The sequence below is a fragment of the Onychomys torridus genome, chromosome 2 (genome assembly GCF_903995425.1).
Source record: "Onychomys torridus chromosome 2, mOncTor1.1, whole genome shotgun sequence".
NCBI lineage: Eukaryota > Metazoa > Chordata > Mammalia > Rodentia > Cricetidae > Onychomys > Onychomys torridus.
The window spans coordinates 114,163,609-114,184,776 of record NC_050444.1 but is presented as its reverse complement, the minus strand read 5'-3'; the positions used below and the strand labels follow the sequence as shown (position 1 = coordinate 114,184,776).

Here is a 21,168-nt window from a genome sequence, read left to right as displayed (position 1 = left end):
TACAAGGCCATAGTGGAGAGATTGGGGTGGGCTTGGCAATCTGCAGTCCCCAGACTTCCTTTTTGCCTCCCATGAACTTCTTCCAGTATCTGATGCCTCCATAGTGTGCTTGGTGCCCGTCCTGCCAGTGGGCTTCCTTTCCTATTTGATGTACTCACTAGTCCTCTGCCTTCCTTCTGCCTACAACAGCCTGCCAGGAGGAAAGGAGCAGATGTGTATGGCTTAGCCTTCAGTGTGATTTGCAGGGCTCTGACCTTTTCCCCGGGGTATTTATTTGCCTTTAAGTCTCTTGCTGTTTTGTCCAGTGAACTCTTTGATGTTGGAATCTCATTTTGTCTTGTGATCCATGGTGTGCACCCAGAGCACGAAATCCCAGGTAGCAGACATATTCTGTGTGGTTACTCTGCACTATAGGCATTGTGGCATATAGATATTGCTTTCCAGATCTCATGGACCCAGTGTTCCCTCACTGAATTTGTTAGCTGATATGCTTGAGTAGAAAATAGTTGGATTTGTGACTTTGTATGTTTAGCTTTATTTCTTGACTTCTAATTGAGAAGTTATAGCAGCCCCTTTTATAATTATTTCAGTTCTTTTCATATTTCATTTCTTAAGAGCCCTTCCAACAATACTGTGTACGCTTTGACCTGAGTGTTGGGCAACGTGCCTTTCTAGGATTCCCTACCGTTTATGGGGTACTGCAGTAACACCTGTTAGCAGGTTGTTTCCTACATGGTTACAAAATGAGAAGTGAGATTACTATTTTCTTAAAATAAGAAAGCCAGAACAATGTATGCTGATTTTAATTGCTTCTTAAATAAGTGGATGAAATCAATTATTTAGTTGACAATGTTTATCTTTTCAGCATCTGAAGGGGGTTTATTAAATCCAGCTGCTAAGCCATTTCATTAGCCTGAGTAAAAGGATCACATCTGTGGAGAAGGTGCTTGAGGAAAATTGGGGGTGAGCAGGAGAGGGGACTGTCCTGGAAACTTGAGAGTAACCGTCCTCTAGATAGTATAGGCTTGTCTTTATACTAGTCACATAGAGCTGTGTGGTCTAATGTGGATCAGCTATTTGTACAAAGTGCCTGATTCTGCTTACGTGTCCTGGCTTTCCCCATGCCGGCTCTGAGCAGGCTGCTCTGGCTGGAGTCATTCATGTTCACCTTTGACCTGGTCCATATTACCCCCTTAAAGTAGTCAGCTGGGCAACAGCATGTGCATATCAAGGATCACACACACACACAAAATCTTGGCTTACAAGGAATAAAAAATTCTGCCCAACACATGGCACCAACAATGAGGTATTGTTTACAGTCAGCAGTTGTCTGGAGAATAGGTGTTTATTTGTAGTGAGTATATTACGATCATTGACATTAGACATATGTAGCCTGCATTGTGTCTTCTCTCACTGAAAATTCTTCATTGGGACCAACCTTTAATTAGAAAATCTTGTGGCAATGAAAACTGTCCAACACTAACCTTCACCACCAACACTCTAGGTTATCATGGTGCCTTGAGGAGGGGAGGGGAAGAAAGAGAGGAGAGAATAGATGCTTTTCTGTGGAAAAAAATGCCCTTTAAGTGAACTATCCACTTAAAACCGTAAGTGAAATATCCATTAAATAGAATTTAATAATGGAAAAAAATGTCCCTACCATTCTTCAAAAACTTAAACATGCTGTGTTTACTTCCTCCTCTAAACATGCATTTTTGGTGAAATGTGCATTTTCAAAATGACTAGATTTACTTAGTAGGACTGGCAGGTCTCTCACAATTTCTTTAGCTCATTTAACAGCACCAAACCTTCCTGTTGTGTAACAGGAAGATAGAACACTCTTTCAGATCAGGAATTGTTGCCACGAGACTGGTGTCCCGTCCTTCCTTCTGACACGTTATAAACTTCGTACCTCTATGGCAAACAGACTTGTGTCTCTACCAGTGGGTGGTCCAAATCATCTAAAGTTCTGAAGAGTGTTACATTCTAATTATTCATTCGCCTGCAACAAGTGGGGCTACATTAAACACGGGGACTCTCCAGCCTAAGCAGCTTGTTTTCAACTTGGGCATTGTCTTGGGAGATGGGAAACCCTAGATAATCTTGCTTCTTTTAGATATAAAGTAGGTTTGTGGCATGATCATACATATCCAAAGCATCTAGCGTATATCCACCAGATTGACATTTATCTGTGTTACCTGTGAGGGTGAGATATGTAGCGAGGTACTGAGGGGCTCCTTCCTACATGTGAGCTGAAACAGCAGCCGATGTCTGGGCCTTGTCCATGATGCACAAATGAGGGGGTGACTGTCTGTCTGAAGAAGTCCTTAAATGCTAATTCCCTCTTTACCAGCTGAACCAACCAACCAACTCCTTTTGTCACATCATACCTTCTTCCTCTCTTCATCCTCTAGTGTTCTGCAGGACAAGGTAGAAAAAACGTACATATCCCCCAAGAACACTCATAAATCAAATGAGAAGATTCTTATTGAGGGCAAGACAGTGGGCAGAGGGAGGTCAAAAGAGGGACTTTGCAGCCTGGCTTCTAGAATGCAGTCCTGCAAATATACACAAAACAGTAGAAATTTATATGGTCAATTTACTTGTGTTACATTATTAATTTTGGGTGATTAGATGACATAAGACAAATATTTATGCTTTTGTCCTGCTCTACTGTTTTGTTCCTTGTCTTGAGTCCATTTCATAATATAAGCTCATCTGGAGCACTAAGACTCTCAGTCACAAGAAGAAAGAATCCATTCTTGTCTGGAGGCAAGGGGATCCCAAAGTGGCCTTGGGAATCCTGTTAGATTAACTTATTCACTTGTTTTGAGTTACCTCTCTGTCCAATAGGAGTGCTTGCACTTCTGAGCCAAACCCGGAGAGAGGGACAACATAAGGGCTACCAGCATCTACTTCCAAAAGTGTGTCTTGCTTTTCCCCTTGTAGCATTCCATTATTCACACAATTTCACAGAACTAACCTGAAACAATATTCTTTAGATGAACTTTTGTGTCTACATTATAAGCCCCCATTTGGTTCAGGGCTATCCCATTTTTAACATACCTACTTATAACTACCAGCTGCAGATTCTGTTCTCATCGTACTCACAAGTACACACAGAAACACTCACAGATACGTGTGATTGTGGGCATGCACAGGCTGCCGTACACTCTCACTGTATGCATGCAAGCATCCAGAAAGAACAATGCATTGTCAAAACTGTCCTGTTGAGTTTGCAATCTAGAGTGAGTTACTGAGTGCTGATAAGTAAAGGAAGTGCAACCAGACAGCTTAATCCTCCAATTTCCTGTCTTCTAATCAGCCCCTGATTCTCTTGGTTTTAAATTAGAAACACTCCTGACAATATTCAGGACAGGTGAAGGAAAATCAGCTAGAAAAGAAGGAAAGACAAAGCGTTTATTTCACTGTCTAAAGTTCACAGGAGAAATACGACCGTAACAACAGGAAATCAAGATTTTTAAGAAAGATAGCAGAAGAGCACAGGCTAGCTTAAGCAGCCAATCACATTTCCGAATGAAGCAGATTTGGACCATAATTAGATTTAAGGAGAGAAAAAAAAGGAACTAGTCTAATGTATTTGCTTCTCTCTAAGAATAGTGAATTGTGTTTGAAAAGCAGTTGTACAGGGCTGACCTCAAAGAAAACGATAAGGATAAATTCTTAATATATGTGGAAGAAGAAAAGTCAACCCTACCTCATTCAGATTTTTTTTTAGAACCTATTACTTCCAGTGCTGAGAGAGAAAAAGAATATTTGAGGGCATAGAAACATCTGAGGTTGGTAGATATCCCTAGACATCCTATGGTTACACTTATTTACTATTGTGGCTTCTACTTAAAGTTGTTTATTTAATAATGAGCTCAGATCAAGCCATTCACTGTATAAAAATATTTTTAAAGCACACAAATGTGTTAAATTCAAGGTCTAAAAACAGACCAGGTACTGAGATGATATCATGCTTTATTTTTTTTCCTGGTTCTCCTCTTTTTGAGTCTTTTCATTTATTACCTTTTTTTTTTTTTTTTTTTTTGCAATTTTCAAGTTATTTCAATCATTATCTTGAAAAGGCTAGTGCCAATTCCTAGGAAAATCTTCATTAGGCATTATCTTCAAAGGCATGCAGAAAATGATCATTAAGAAAAGTTGCTCAGTTGACAATTAGCATTTAAAAATTGAAATGGGAAATGTGGCTCACAATGTGAATTCAAGCAAACAGCAGCAAGAGGTTTCCATAAACATGAAGCTGCCAGTCCTTGTGGAAGTAGACTGCAGGAGAAGGCTTTTAATTGATCAACAGAATATGAAAGTATTTCACAGAAACATGCTTTTTACATGCATATTTTAAAAAACAGGTATTTATATCACAAAGCATACCAGATCCTTCTTGTCCAAGCATGCTCCTGGCATACCAAGTTTGAGTTGTAAACAACTGAACTAAACAACAATTATTGATTGAAAATGAATGTGTCGATTTCTAAGGAAACTGTCAAAAATAATTGGTTAAGAATTTGGCCTGGGTAACTACAGCTAGTTGCAGAGTCACCCAGTAAGTTTTGTTTTAGTCATCATAAATTATAAATTTGAATGATAGAAGAAAGACAAGTGTATTTTGGAATTCGAAGACAAATTTTATCATAATAAACCCATATCGCTAAATTAGTTTGGCCAGGAGAAGGATTATTAAGCTGTATGGGGAGAATGGAGGTGTTTTAGTGGGTAAGTCTCTCTTGGAGCATATATGTGCATTCGGGGCATTTCCAATTTGTTTAGAGTTGGGAAAAATTTTGTGAGCACTTTCTTTAGTTTTCTGTCGGAAAGTTTCAACTAGAGATGTCACAACACAGTGAGATGCAGTTGATAAGCAATATCTATTTCTTGATTTACATGATTAAAGCATTAGAGCCGTGGCTCAGATATCAAAAGATTCCCCATAAGTGGCAGTGCCAAAGGTAATTACTGTTAAAATGTGCATGCTTGAACCCGGTTGCCTGTCAACCTCCAGTTGTTTACAACTTGGTGCTTTTGAGTAAAAGTTTTCATTAGACATTTGAGTATCCCACATACTTTTTTGCTCTATTTGATATAAAAATACATTTTTAATTTCTTATATTCAATGTCCTTCAAGAAAGCATTAACTTTTAACCTAAAGAAGTAAGTAATAGCCAGAGATGTCCCTTCTCAGCAACTTACACCATAAAATAACTATTTCTTAACTGGAAGTAGGCTTTTAAAGACAAAGCTGAAACTTATATTCAGAAAGAATGGTGATTACTTCATCCAACTGATTTCCAGTTAGTTATCAGAAAGAGCACTAAACTCCACTGTACACCAGAGCAGTTATGGGGGGCAGGGAGGAGAAGAGCGGGGAGAGGGGGCGTTCTTCTTAATCTTGTATTGACCGGTTTCTTTCATTCTAGTGTGTCTTTATTATTTAGGGGAAAAAAATTAAAAGGTGAACCAGAGCTCCACCCATTTGCACCTAAATCCTCGAGTAGGTGATGATCCTCCATAACCTGGCCCAGCACATGCCCCTAAACTAAAACAAACAAACTCATTTGCCATACAAATTGTTTACGATTCATTAAAAAGCAAAATTGCATATCCTGGTGCTGGCAGCTGAGGCCGAGTCTCCATGGGCGGAGGGGGCATTCACTGAGTTGCCTTTGTATGCTGGGAGGACCAAGCCGGAGGTTCCCACTATGAGCCCGGAGTCTGAGCAGCCAGATGACACAGGAGGTAATTTTAACGTTTTATTCGCTTTTAATGTGAAATTCAGATCTTGAATTGTCTTTTGCTTGAAGAACCATGTGAGCCAGGAGAAGTTTCTTTATTTTTTCAGTTTGGAAAAAAATTGTTTGGGTTAGTAAGGTGATGATATTGAGGGAAAAGGAGTGAGGGTTATTTAAGGAAGACGATTTTAAAAAAAAATGTGAAATTTGTGTTCTTTTAATTAGTTGTGCCTCCTTCATCAAAGCTTTCCCTTAGTTTACTACCAATAATGAAAATTTATGTCAGAAATATTTGTAACTGGTAGGTCTGAAATGCTATGGTGTACAATAGCCCTAAGGGAACTAAAATTTTGATTTATTCCCTATGGTAATTTCTACAACTTCTCTAAAGAGCCTGTAGATTTCTCACCCCTTATTCAAAGCAAAAAATCAAGAAGCAGAAACATCTCTGCAGTGTGCAGCCGGAACAGCAGCGTGCAAGCTTTCAGCATTGTTTATCTGTAGTCAAATGCACTGCTAAATGTTCCCACCGCTTTTATACATTATATTCCCTGCGGTAAAACATCTGTAAAAGAATTTAAAATGAAAAGCAACTTCCAAGTGACCTTTACAGGAAAGAAATTATAGTTTTCCAAATTAGAAAAAAAAAAGAAAGTAAGAAGCATTTGGTGATCTTTGCACGAAATAATAATAATAATAATAATAATAATAATAATAATAATAATAGAGATAATTTGCCATAAAAAGTAACAGTCTATAAAATCTAGGACCTCTTGAAATACAGTAAGGAAACAGTGTTTCACCCAGAACATGGTATCAGCACAGTTTTTTTTTTTTTCAAGCTTACAACTTAGCCTAGAAAATAATTACCAAACTAATCAGTAAATTCATTTATAGTGCTTAACAAGCTGTGTGAATCGAAGCAATATCACCGTCTCATACAAGCAAACCTTGCTCTTGCTGGCAGACAGTCTAATGGGGAAATAAATGCCTTGAATAAAAGTTCAGGGTCCTAATAGATAGATGATTGCAAGTCTCATTAGCCAAAAGCTGTCTGTCATATTGTCCCTGCAACCGCTGGTAAAGTTTCTGATGTCTAGTTAAGAAATTACAAAAGAAAATATTCATGTACACACATCCCCACAACTACTTTTACTCAAGTCCTTGGAATGGGCACACTGAATCCCAGGCAGCAGCTGAGTAGAATTCTGCAGTAGTTCACTTTTAATAGTCTCAGTCTTCCGAATTCCTACATCTTGCCAAAATGATAGCACCATTTGACCAGGAAGGGAGAGTACTTTTTTTCCTGTAGATCGTACAGTAAACCATGCCCTGTTTTGTAATTCCGTTCACCAGGCTCCCCCTTCAACATCACACACTCTCCTTTTCTTAAACTGATATCTATGTGAAATGTGCTGAAGTTCACGGTCCAGTTAGGAACGGATAATACATTCATTGTCCTGGGAGCAAACTTTTTTTTTTTTTCACTCCCTGGAAGAATTCACGCTTGCTGCAAGAATAATAATTACGGAAAACTAGGAATGCGGTGCTAACGAATTAATCCTTAACGGACACCACCCTAACGAGGACAGCAATGATTCTGGGACTCTCTTCCTCACAGGACCAGCGTCTCCTGTGACAATGAGCTATTGTACATCCCCCACTTCACTCTAGCTCTTATAGATCCCAGAAGTCAAAGGTTGTCTGGCCTGGTTGACCATGACATGTGAGTTAACTCATTCGGCAGCTACAAGTTGGAAGTTCCTCAAACTTTCTTTTGCCCAGAGTAACTGAAAGAAAGAGTGTGTGGATCTGTTCCACTCAGACTTGGGGGTTCTAAGAAATGAAAGAGCTGCTGCTCCCACATAAACAAACATGGAAAAGTTAGATGTGAGAGCTCTGGTCCCCTGATAGAAGATGAGGAATGGAGTACTCTCACAGGTGACTTGAGGCATTCCAGTTACTGGGGCATGAAAGGATTCACACAGGGCTTGCTTTTCTCCAGTGCTCAACACGCACCCCTAGAAAATTTCACAGCCAAGGAGAACCATGCGTCCCATAGTTCTCAAAAACAAAAGTGAAGAGGATGTGAAGCTAGAGAGAAGACACAAAACCCAAGGGACAGCACGAACAGCTCCTTTTCTATCTGCAGACGCCTGTGGCTAAAATACAGAATTCTTTCCACACTCTTAAACATATTTTTAATAATAATAATAATAATAATAATAATAATAATAATAATGATGATGATAATAATAATAATAATGATAATAATATAAAAACCCAAACACCAGATACTGTCCCATAGAAAACAAGGGCACGCATTACTGGGAACTCAAGTTGCAGAGTGTCGGGGAGAGGGAGGGTGGCGAGAGGAAGCCGTGTGAGGCAGCCTCACTGAAGAGTGTGAAAAAAATCAAATGTGAGTTTGATGAATGTGAGGTCTGGGACATTTTGTCAAAGAGGGAGGGAAAGTAGAAAAGGAGGGGGGGAGGAAAAAAAAAAGGCAGTCCCGGCTGCCAACTCACCATCCACCAAGTTCTGGCCGAGATGTCGTAGCAAAGCTGCCATTTGATGGAGCCGTCGGAAGCCTTCACTGCCATTACGCTGTCAGCAAGCTTCATCTGATGCTAACTCACGGGAGATAAGACACCTAATTGAGAAAACATTTGCAGTGGCATGTGGGGCAACATGTAGTCCGGTCCATACCATATGGAATCATGGGTAAAAAAAAATCTCCTTGACAATGAACCAATCTCTCCCAGACCCAGTGGCAAGGTGAAGTGGAGAGGAGAAGTCTGCTGCTAGCACTGTCTTCCCTGCTCCCTCTTTAAAACAAGAGCCCACTGCTACACATCAAAGGGAGGTGGTTAAAATTAGGGCTTCATCACTCAGATGATTTTGGTCTGCAAGGTTTTTCCTTTCCTTCCAACAACCCCCCCCCCCCTTTTTTTTTTTAAGGAGAATAAAGAGATTTAATAGGACAAAGGCAGGTAGTGGACTGCGGAGGGAGATCGCCACAGGCTATTAGCCTAAAATTTCTGCCTGACAGATGGAACTGCTTAGAGACTATCATGCAATGTTTGGGGCGTTTTTCCCTCCCCCCCCAACTCAGACTCTAAAGTCTGATTCAGTATCTGTGTTTCACAGCCACTCTCCTCAAGAACGTGAGCTGTGCATTTTAGAAAGTGTTTGGTTCAGTTTTGCTGGGTTGCACATCTCCCTTGGAAGCAAAGCAAAGAGTCTAAAACTAAATCTGGGAAGAACTGCACAGGCTTTCCAAGAAGAAAAAAAAAAATCCCAGGGATAAAATATTTCTCCTTCTATACCTTGTTTGGTTTTCAAAAAATTTTTAATTAATTCATTAGTTAATTTGGTTATGAAAGAACCTAAATCCAAGATGCCAGCACCGGAGTCTCTTGCTTTCTGGTTCAGTTGGCATTGTGTTTAGTTGTGTTTCCATGTGAGTAAATTAGTACATTCCTGATCTGGTGCTCATTCTGGCCAACACTGGGCTGTATATCCATATTTCTGATGTTGTTAACATGAATTCTGGACATCTTCATTCTTTAAAAATAAAGCATGTACTCAGTATCAATTCATTTTTACATGATTCGGGCTAAATTGGATCCAAGAATCTCCTTAGTCAGGAAAAATGAGCTCTGATTTTCTTACTATGACCTGGCCGTCTTTTTGTAAATAAGGAATTCAAGTTAAGCTTTTTTTTTTTTCCATAAAAAACACACACAGGAACATGGGTGTAGCAATAAGAAGTACTAGAAAAATGATTTTTTGGGGGGTGAGAAAACCTCTAGACAGCTGCTGAATACAAGCCACTTATTCAGGACTAATGGGGAGAAGGAAGGGTGCAGGACCTCTTGTATTGCATTTGGTAGCTGTCACTCCTGGGAGCTGAGCTGAGCTGGGGCTGCACACAGCACCTGTGTAGCAGCAACACTGCAAAGTCATCCTGAGTTTTGTTCTGAAGATGAGCAACCCTGGCGTCCCCAACTCCCACCAGTGACGAGCTACACAGTTCTATGCCCGGAGGCCTTCTGTGTGGGCACCTCAGGGTCCAGGAGAATTGATCACTATTTCTCAAAATGGCACAACTCTGATCATTGAAGAGTTGTGTTTTTACAGTTCAACTACCTGATGGATTTTTCCTAGTCATATTTTCAACCTCATTATGTTTTGGAACTTTTGTTCAGGTCTTTAAGTTACAATGAAGTTATATTGGATGGCTTTTTTTTTTCCCTTTATGGCCTATTCCTTAACAGTAGTAGGATATATATGTTTGGCCTTATGGTAGTACAGTAGAAATCTCTTTTTGACCAAAATGATTTCAGGAAAGTAACTTTTAGTCTTTAAGCCTTTAGAACCAGAGGTGTTTTCTCATGTGAGCCATGGCTCACAGGCTGCATTTAGGAATGAATAGGAAGGAATATACTAAATGGGGCATTTGTTCTTTTCTCATCCTCCATTGTAATCTTCTAATAACACGAGGCTAGGAGAATTGTTCTCATTCTTTGGAAGGTTCTTTGTGCTTGCATGTCCTTGGTCTCAGATCTCTTCAAAGAATCTGTGACAACATAATGTTAGATGGGTGTCAGGATCTGCTGAGGGACATGTGCTCCTTCCAGAAATGCACTCCAACTTTCCCGGCCGGAGCTCCCACAGCCTTGTGCAGTCACCATCTGGAGAAAGACAAGGAAAGAGTTTGTAAATTCTATGTAAAATGTAAAATAGTAACTTGACCCCCACCCCACAAAGGAATAGGAAAAGGAAGCAGTATTCTGTCTTTGAATCTACCCCTGTCCCTCCCACCCATTCATTTCCCTTAGACTCTCTTTCCCACTCCATATCCTCCAGCTTCCTCTCCTGCATAAAGGTGCGTGGACAAGTATACTGGTGAGGCTGCAGCGTTTCTGTGTCTGAGTATGTCTGTCAGAAACCTCTGAAGTTGGAGGTGTTTGTCCTCTGAGGCACAGCATTTCCAGGATTCAGAATGTTGTATGCTTGCCCATGATTTATGAATGAATGGGGTACTGCCTAAACTGGCTTCCAGATTTCATTTTGTGAATGATGCAATGCCTGAGAGGACTTTGCAGCAGATAACACAGTAGTCGTTTGGAACGAAGAAATGTTAGATGTCTTTTTGGATAACAGTTTTAAATCCAGAACCATTAGGTACATTTAACTTGATCATTGTCAACTAAAAGCCCGACGGAAGCCTGCCCTTTCTCATGCGGCAGTCTTTCCACAGTGTGGCCCATCGTTAATAGCCTTAAAACAAGATTAAATAAAACATGTTAAATATTGCAATTATTGTGGGAAATAAAATTATTTGGTGAGCATAATGGGGAACAATTCAAGCATTTAACATGATCCAGGAAATGCTACTCCAAACAATTGCGTTGCTTTATGCATTTTCCCCTCTTTGATTGCTGACAGATGCCTTTTTGGAAACAAACATCTAAATGGTTTGCCTTCAGTCAGAAAAAAAAAATATAACAGAAAGCAGCTACATGGTTTGAATTTAACTCTTGTCATTTGTACACGTCTCCATGCACGTAAGTGGAGCTAAGGCAAAGGCAGCATTCCCATCGGGAAAAAAGCCCATAGAGTCTGGGCTTTTAGTTTTTTTCCTTAGCTTCCCTTGAGTATGTAGGATAACAAGTGGGGTCCCCTAGCTGTACAATTAGGAGACAGAATAAGGTGCAGGTGGTAAGGGGAAGCACTAGGAGGAAAATGGACCATCACAAGAAGCCTTGGGCCAAGTGCAGATGGCTTTATAACCTTGCTCTGGTCATCACAGACCAAGTTCCCCAAATGAATCATCCACTTTATATAATGAAAAACAAACAAACAAACAAACAAACAAACAGACAAACAGTGATCCCAGAGCACAAGATTTGTAGCTGGGTCGTTCCTCCAGTGCACTGGGGTACAAGCCTCTAAGACTGCTGTCAGCAGGTGTACAATACCGATGAACGCTTCAGAATCTGGTTCTGTGCTGCTGCAGGGCAATGTGTAATGGAATATTAATGTTTTCTTCAGAGGCTTGGGTAGTAGAATGGTTGAGAGTACTATTTCTGAAGTCTCATACTCTGTTCTGGGAGTTACTATGTGGCCTCTCCTATTTTAACTAACCTCTCTGATTTTCTGTGTCCTATGCTAATCAGGAAATCAAAGAAAATGACATTTGTTTTGTAGGCGTGTGTATATGTGCAGTTATAAGCAAAAATATGCACTAAGTGCATATTTCTTATTATGTCCCAAATGCTGTGCTGTTGCTACTGCCTTGTTTATGCAGCAGTGCCCCTCTTGAGAAGCACCCTGTTTTTCTGTCTTCTGGTCCTGTGCTGTGAGGCTGGGTTATCTCTCCTCTGTTCTCCCCTAATAACCTGTGCCTTGTTCCATCACAGCTCTGAGACCCCACTTCGGGCCTGCCTTCTCATCTACACCTAAGATCTCCAAGGCCAGGCGGTGTCTTTTTTGTTGTGGTTGCAGGGCCCAGAAGGGCAGGAAGTTCCCCACAGCTCAGGTCAGGATGAGAAGAAGACACAGCCATCCGCCCACCTTGAGAGCCCCTTGCAGCCTTACAGTCCAGCAGACTCCTCTTCCCTTTCTGTTCATGCTGTTTCCCCTTTTAGTACACAGTCTGGGTCAGAGTCCCGCTCCACAGGGAGCTGCGGCTCTCTGACCCCCTTTGCCTTCCTTATCTCTGTCCCTCTTCTGTGTCTACTCCAGATAGACTGGCTGCATTACTACCTGTCTTTGAGGAACATATGTCTTTTATCCATTCATCCATCCATTAAATAGCATTTCTGTAGTGCCAGCAATTAAATGCATTTCCCTCTCCTTTTAAGCTTTGTTTCCAGAACCCTTGGAAATGTGAAACTCTACAAGAGCACGTGATTTGAACACAGCATGTAATAACGGCTAACGTTTATCCAGCATTTCCTCTCAGCCAGGCGATGTTCCAAGAGCCTTAAGTATTTTTTTTCCAGGTAAGTTCCTGTGAGGTAGACTTATTATTAACCATACTTCACGATCAGAAACAGATGCTGGGAGGCAAAGTGTTATATTTAGGGTTACTAAGTTAGAAATAGAATGAGGATGGAGCCCAGGGGTCGAGTCCAGCCCTTTCATCCCTGGCATTACCTCTGAAGTCACTGATAGGATGAAGCACCTGCTGTATGCCAGGCATCTCTCTTAAGATGCTTTTAGGTGATGCACGTGCAGCATGCACAACAGTCCTAGGAGGTTGCTATTATTTTCAGTTTTCAGGTCCGAGTCCAAAAGGTAAGAGTCTTACCAAAAGATTCATGTTAAGGAAGATCAAAGACCATCCTGGTGTGTTGGTGTACACCTGTGGTCCTCGGAGATGTAGGCAAGAGAATTGCACATAAAAGGCCAATCTGAACTACAGACAAGATTTTGTTTTAAAAATAAAAAAAGCTAACAATTTAGCCTACATCTGCTTGACTAGAAACTATCCCACCCCATGCTGTTCCTATGCTAAGAAAGTAGATACATTGTATTTCTTTTGCAGATTTAGGTGTTGGGTTTAACAAATACTATGAATTACCACAGTCTCAGAATCCCTGGAATTAGAAAGGTACCCCATTGCTGAGCTGCAGAGTCCAGTTTAGGGCAAACGGGCATGTAAGATTAAAAAGGAAAGAAAAGAGAAGCTGTACTGAAAAGAGATTACCTTCTATTAATACCTGGGTCTTTCCTCTAACTGTAGTCAGGTGGAAAAATCCCTAAATGCAGCTAAGAGTACACTGCAGTTCTTCAAGTGTGTGCTCTCAGTCATCACCAGCTTTGACACAGGCAGAAGAGCCGATGTAGGAAGGTAGGAAGTTCAGCTCCTCCAGAAAAATGCCCACCCCACCTTTTTTGGAGGTCTCTTTCTTCCTTCCTTCCTTCCTTCCTTCCTTCCTTCCTTCCTTCCTTCCTTCCTTCCTTCCTTCCTTCTCTCCTTCCCTCCTCTTTTTTTTCTTCAATAAAAGTGGCAAAGCTCTCTGTACAGGTACACATCATTTCTAGGTATAAGTGTCCTGACTTAAATACACTGGTGTCCCAAGCCACCTTGCAGTGTGGCAGAAGCAAATTCATAAACCAAAAAAGGCAGTATTGAAAATACACAGGGTCCAGACAGGCTCATTCCATTTGAATGATATACTGTGGGACTGGTCATATTTTTTGTCTCTGTGTGTGTGCATGCAAACATGTATATTTTGTCCTTAAGAAAAACACTGATGCTTTTTCCAGTAGGAACTCACCCACCCGGTCCTGCAAAGAATTAATTTCCCCCTTAGTGGCAGCTCTTGTGCACCTCGTCTCTATTTAGAAGTTCCTTGACTTTTAATCTCTCTTTGCATTCTCTATTAGCCAGCTGCCATCCAAGACTGGGCTAAACCCTCTGCCCCTTGTTAAAAATGGGGGGAAAAAAGAAAGAAAAAGAGAACGCACGCAACACAAGCCTCTAATAAGTATATTCACAACTTCTACACAAGGCGCTTAAGAAAACTAAAAGGTTAATATATTCTAACTAGATGTTAGGTATAGAATGTCAGATCTGTCAAATTTCATTATAACTTGCTGCTCATTGGAAAAGATTTGATTTCTTTTGCCACGTCCTACTATGTTCAAGTCACAGACTGCCAGCAGCAGCCCACTGAAGACCACAGGCTGGCAGTGAGCGGACTCGAGTGGGAAAGCAGCCGCAAGGACCATCTGTTTCCGATTTCTAGCTGAGCCAAGATGTGCAGTGAAGTGCATTCCATTCACCAGGCCAGCTTCTCCCCTGCTCAAGTTATTAGTGTTACAAGTGAGATGATCTTTTCCAAACAGCGGGGGAGCCATAATCCTTATGGAGCAGGATTTTAACACACACACATACACTCACAAAACATACACACACACACACACCACCAGTTAGACATCTTTTGTTAAAGTTGTGAGAAAGGCTGCTTATAAATTTAATTACAGCCTTCATGAGGTTTATAAAGCATGTTTTATTAAAGCAATAATAACCTCAGAGGCAGCAGTACATACATTGGCCTCACCAAGTCTCATTGAATGATCCAATATCTTTAGGACAGTTTTTATGGATATGTTAAGATATATGTTAAACCATCCTTCCAAACCATACTCAGTTTAGGGAAATCAGTAGGACCCTAACTTACCGGGACAGGTGGAGTAATCTTGCAAATAGCACGGGATTGAATTTACTGTGTAGGACAGATAAGCTGTTTTTCTTGTATTTGGCCTTCATTGAAGGCTAAGCATTTTAAGAAAAGTTAGAAGGGGATGTAAGAAGGCTGATTGTATGATAATGTGATGGAAATGCTACTCTGAGAATTTGAGATCTTAAGTAATTAATGTCATAAATGTGTTTTTGGTAACAGGTGATTGACAGCATGCCAGGTACTCAGGATTCCAAGGGAAAAGACACATGGCCTGCCCTCAAGGTACTCACTTGCTCTCACAGAGGAGGCAGCAGGCACAGGAGTAGGCATGTACTTTGCAGTTCAGTAAAACCAAGGAAAGTAGTCTTGGCTCTTGTACATACATGACATGTGACTCTGTGCTGTCACAGGTCCTCTGTAACTTCATCTATAAAATGGAACTGTGATGGCCAGTTTACAGGGAGTGCTGTGAAAATGAAATGAGCCATCACCTATGTAAAAGAACAAGAATACTGGTGCACATTTAGCAGGCATCCTGCCTGGTTGGTTTCTGTTTCTTTTATTTATTCTTAGAATCCTAGAGCCTGTAATGTATCTCTTTTGTGAATGAGAGGCTGCCATGTGACTTCTTTTGGTGTGGATGGTCCTGTGGTATGCTCTCGATTCCATACCTCCTCAGGGACGTAGTAGCCAGCATCTTTCAGTTGAACTGCCCTCTGCGGGGAGAGAGAAGCTGTTTACCCTGGAGGCTCTTCTCTGGGGCAGGCTCTGTTGGGTCATATGCAGTCATTAATAACTAGGATCCTAACAAATGCTTTGGTTCCTGGTCAATGATTTTTATTAAAATCAGTTTTGTGGTTGTTGAAACCAGAGAGCACATAAAAATCCACTTAAAACAAGGAGGTGTGGATAAACAAGACAAAGCCTCTTACTTTGCATATTGGGAAAAACTGAGGCCCAGCACTGATGACTGCTTAGAGTCACGGACCAAGGTGATGGCAGGGATGGAGCTCCATCCCAGGAAGGCAACAGAGAGAGTGAGACTTTGGAAGCACCTGTGTAAATTCATTGTGGTAGCTGTTGGGATCAACAGCTGCAGAGAGGTGAAGGAAGCCAGGGTTGGACAAGCTGGGGTTAGAAATCACTTGGTCATAATAAAGGCCCAGCAAATCCTGCAGAGAATCTAGAAGCTGAGATGCCCTTACAGAGCTACTCCAAACTGAAGCAAAGAGGCCAGGATATTGTACTTATTGAGAGTGTACCTCTAGGTCCTGAGAGAAGGAAGAGCTGCAGGCTAGACAACAAGCAAAGACTCAAGACCAAGGGAGGGGCTGAGAGGGAGCTGTCATCTTGGTGAGTGTCTGCATGTTCTGACCACAGGACCTCCCAGAACTGGAGATGTCTCTTGGCTTACTCATTCCTGCAACAGAAGATCCCACTGGGCTCATTTCCCAAGTGTCAGGAGCAGGCCTCCTCCTCTGCTTTTAACATAATCTGTCCAGTGAGTTCAGGAGGGTCACCTCTCTTACAAACCACAGGGGCCAGGAAAGACAGACAGGGCAAGGAGAGAGTGTTGGGCATTCCCTGGCTTTCTAGTTGGCCAAGATAGGTGCCTTTCACAGTAGGTATAAAAATATCTGGAGCCACATGTTTCTGGCTGGCTAGTGAGCCCATGAGCTCTGCCTAATTTCTGTCACCCTAGATAATACTGGGGTTACAGGCACCAGCCACCACTCTGGGTTTTGATATTTGCCCTGGGGATCTGAACTCTGATCTTCATGCTGTGTGGAGATCACTTTACTCACTGAGTCATCTCCCCAGCCCCTGAAGTATCATTTTTGACATAGGACTAAACTATTAAGAACTAAACTGTTATAGACCTATATACAATGGTCTTAATTTAGTAATTACATATAAGTGAGTAAATATAATGTATGTATTTTCAAATTATGGTGAAAGAATATACTAGAATACTTACTAGTTGTCAGCTTCCAGACCTAAGGGGAATAATGGTGAATACTTTTATCTCGATTTTTAGAATTTTAAAGATTGTAATTGCATATAAATGAAGTATGAAAGTGATTTGACAAGATGTGTGAAAATGCTTAAGACTCGTTGACTTCATATTTTCTCCTCAGGTATATCATTAAAAAGGAGGTTCTATTACTGTATACACATACCCATTCAAATAGTATTCAAAGTGGTGAAAAATTAGCAATAAATATTCCATGTAGTACAACCACATCAAAGCACATTGTGAAGCCATGAACAAAAATGTTTACAAATGGAAAATGCTTATGCTGTAACAGCGTGAAAAAAGCAGGATGCAAAATTGAACACACAGAATGAACACAGTTCAGCAAAAAAAACCAACAATCTATTCATTAAAATACAGAAAACATTCACATGTTAATGGTTGTGAACATAACTGTGGAGATTATACGTTTTTCTTTTCTTTTCTTATGCAATTTCAGAAGTTCTTGTAATGAAAGGCTGTTGTTTCTATAACAGAAACAAATAGACATTCAAAACTACTGAAGTTGGAACTGTGTACTGACTGGTGGTTAGTCTTAAGCATTTTTCCAGACCCATCATCACTTGTACCTTTGTCTCCATGGCCTTGATTCTTCACTGGGCATTCTAGGTACTCCAGCATGAGGACTATTCCTCCCCAGACCCAGACTTCTTTGTCAATGATGTCGTTCCTAACTAGATCAGGGTTCATGGGGATCTGGGGCTTAGTCTGTACTGTCTGGCATCTGGGTACCTCCTGAAAAACTCAATGCAATACTAGTGGTTCACTTTTATGGTTTCCATTTTGGTTTCACAGGAATCTGATAAATGAAGAATAATCTCACTGCTTCAGAGCCACTGGGTTAGACGACTGAGACCCAGCTTCTTATCCTAGGAGTCATGACCCTACGTGAAATTGTGCAATTTAGTGTGTGTGTTTGTGTGTGTGTGTGTGTAGGGGTTCACAGTAGCTGACAAAAAAAGTGAGCGGTTTCTTGGATCTTTGGTTGTGAGCCTTTAACTGCTGAGCCGTCTCTCTAGCCTCAGAGAAAGGTTTCTGAATATGAAACAAACAAAAATAAATTCTAAGTTTGAGGGTTGGGGATTTAGCTCAGTGTTAGAGCGCTTGCCTAGCAAGTGCAAGGCCCTGGGTTCAATCCTCAGCTCAAATAAATAAATAAATAAATAAATAAATAAATAAATAAATAAATAAACAAAATTCTAAGTTTGATATGCAATGATTCTGAGGTGTTTTGACAGTACTCACCTGTGTTGCATCGTGTGACTTCACTGCAGCCTTGGTTCTGAGAGCACAGGCACACTTTACCCTGCTGCTTGCTGTCATGCTGTGCTAAACCTATGAATGCTGTTTGCAACACATGGTTCAGATTGGAGACTAGCGTGTATTATAAATTTTAGTATTTGTACTGCCCATACAAAATTTTCTGCTCTTCTGCAAACTGTGTTTTAACAGGGTGGTGGGGCAGGGTGGGGTGTATTTATTCCTCAGCATTCAAGATCAAATTGGTGTATATTTGAACTGCATTGCTTTATATTATTTCATTTTAAAAATTGCTGTTTGAGTTGCTGAATTGAGTTTCTTTAAAACAATATAATTCAGTGGGTTCATGAGCTACCTTTGCTTGGAAAATAGATGGATCTAGAAAAGATTATACTGAATGAGGTAACCCAGACCCAGAAAGACAAATGCTGTATGTTCTTTCTTTTGTGCAGTTTCTAGCTCCAAATCTTCAGATGTGAGTATACTACATGGAGTAGCCATAGAAGCCAGGAATGTATAAAGGGGCCATAGCAGGTCAGGGGACTCGAGACAGGAATAGCAGGGATATGAAGCAGGAAAAAGAAAAATGGAGGGTTGTCTGGTGAGCAAGGAAAGGTCCATAAAGCAGGAGGAGGAAGAAGAAATAACACCAAGGTTATTTAATAACGCTTCAAGGACCTTATTTTATATTTACCTAAAATCATATAAGATACACACACATATTTATGAGTATGCATGTATGTATATACCTTAAAGAAAGTTACACCATTGGGGCTGGCAATGCTCCCCACAAGAAACAACTAACTCCCGCCAGGAATAGGCATGGGACATCTCCTTTTGAGTGGCTGGTCAGGGTAATTCAAGAGACTCTCCAAACAGTATAGTCTATTATTGTTGCCCTTAGTTGCCTCTCAGAGATCGAGCTAAACCCCTATTGCTGTACCCATATACTGCACACCTAGGACACAATACTCAAATTGCTTGAGCTGGATCTGACCTGAAAGCCTCTTTCCTGTGGTCTAGCTTCCAGGGTACCATAAAATACTATGCAAATTGCCAAGAGAGGGAAGCAATTAGTAGTCCTACCCAGCTGTGATACCTACCAACCATGGCGTGACCAGAATGGCAAGATATCCACAGAGGCAGCCAACATGTGAGGTAAATGGCACCCACGTGTTGGTGGTAACCAATGACTGTTTAATTGCACTTCAGCCCATTCAGTGGGAGGAAAACCATACATGGTACTAGAAACCTATCCAACTTTCCCTGGCTAGTGAGGTCGTAGCTCTTAGAAGAGACCCTACCGTCACTCTGTTAGACCTGCTAATTCCTGCCTACATTCTAAATCTTATCTTTATCCCCACAGAGAAGTGTAACTGTCACCTTTTATCAGCAAGCTTCTCTTTACAGCAGATGAAGAGCATCACAAAAATCCACAGCTGGACATAAAGCAGACACCAACAGGTCCTGTGGAGCCCAGCCCCAACAGAACTCCTCCATCTATGGTTCTGCAAACACCACCGAAGAAGGGATGGGAAGATTGTAAGATCTAAAACCCCAGGAAGTCTGCTGTATAACAGTTTCTCCTAGAAATGTCTGCCTAAGCAAGATCTGAACAATGGCAATATCAATAGACATGTTGGAAGGGAAAAAAAATCTCAGAGTCACGTCCCTGGATAAGGAACTACAGGAAACTGATGACTGCTGAGAATGAGAGAGTTATGTTCTATCGGGAATAAGCTCCAACATTAGTCTATGGTTTATTTACTGATTTCTGTTTGAGTGTCCTGTCTATTATTGATACTGGAATATTGTAATCTCCTACTGTTTTATGTTGCTGTGTATTTCTCCAGTGCTGCCAATGTTTGATTCATATATTTGGATGCCCTGAGTACAAATTCTGGTGAATTGGCTGCTTTCATTATTACATATACCCTTCTTTGTCTTTCATGACTTAAAAAAAAAAAAAAACCAAAAAAACCCTTAAATTATCTTTTCCTGGTATGTGAATAGCAGACTCTCTTCTCTTTTCATTATTGTTTGTAAGAAACATAATATTCTATATCTTATTTTTATCCTGCGCATGTCTTTAAATCTAAAGTGTATCTCTTATAGATAGCAAATAGCTGGATTTTTGTTGTTGTTGTTGTTGTTATTGTTTTTAAATCCATTCAGAGCAGCAGTTCTCAACCTGTGGGTTGTGATCCCTTTGACAAACCGCTATCTCTGAAAATAATTACATTATGATTCACAACAGTAGCAAAATCACAGTTATGAAATAGCAGCAAAAATAATTTTATGGTTGGAGGTCACCACAACATGAGGTATTAAAGAGTTTCAGCATTAGGAAGGATGAGAAACACTGCTTCAGATGCTCTTATGTCTTATGACCAGGGGATTTAATCAATATATTCAAAACAATTTATTATAGAGAAGAATATAAAACTACCTTTTAATAATTGTTTGCATAGCATGACTTATATTTGTAACACTGACTTCAGGCTGATTGCAGCTTATCTTTAACAGTACATACAGTTTTTACGTTTTATTTTATTTCTGAATTCTTTTGGGGATTCTTGTGATTGAGCCCAGACTTTGTGTATAATCAGTGAATGTTCTGACACTGGGCCACATCTTCAGCCCTCAACCCCTACATGGTGTCTTTACTATCACAAATGATATTTTTGGAGCTGTATTTATTTTTCATTTATGTCTAGTACCATAAATAAAATTAATTTACATACTGTAAATTATGATATTTTACTAGTCTGCATTTGGCTATGCATTTGCCTTCACCATTGGGCTTTCTACCTTCATATGCTTGTGTAAGACTCTTACACTTTTTTCATTTCAATTAAAAATTCTCTTTAGCATTTCTTATTTTAATAAATGCAGTGATGATGAATTCTCTCTCGGT

At 40.5% G+C, this 21,168-nt stretch overlaps 1 long non-coding RNA gene across 2 annotated transcripts; it reads left to right on the top strand.

Moving 5' to 3' along the window:
• The first annotated feature begins 5,700 nt into the window (after positions 1–5,700).
• Positions 5,701–20,530, top strand: LOC118577444. Of its 2 annotated transcripts, XR_004944197.1 has the most exons (5): positions 5,701–5,760; positions 12,626–12,766; positions 15,176–15,238; positions 19,275–19,409; positions 19,662–20,530. It is a non-coding gene; the product is annotated as an uncharacterized LOC118577444 (long non-coding RNA). The 2 variants fall into 2 exon arrangements; XR_004944198.1 differs by lacking the exons at positions 15,176–15,238; positions 19,275–19,409.
• The last annotated feature ends 638 nt before the right edge of the window (positions 20,531–21,168 follow it).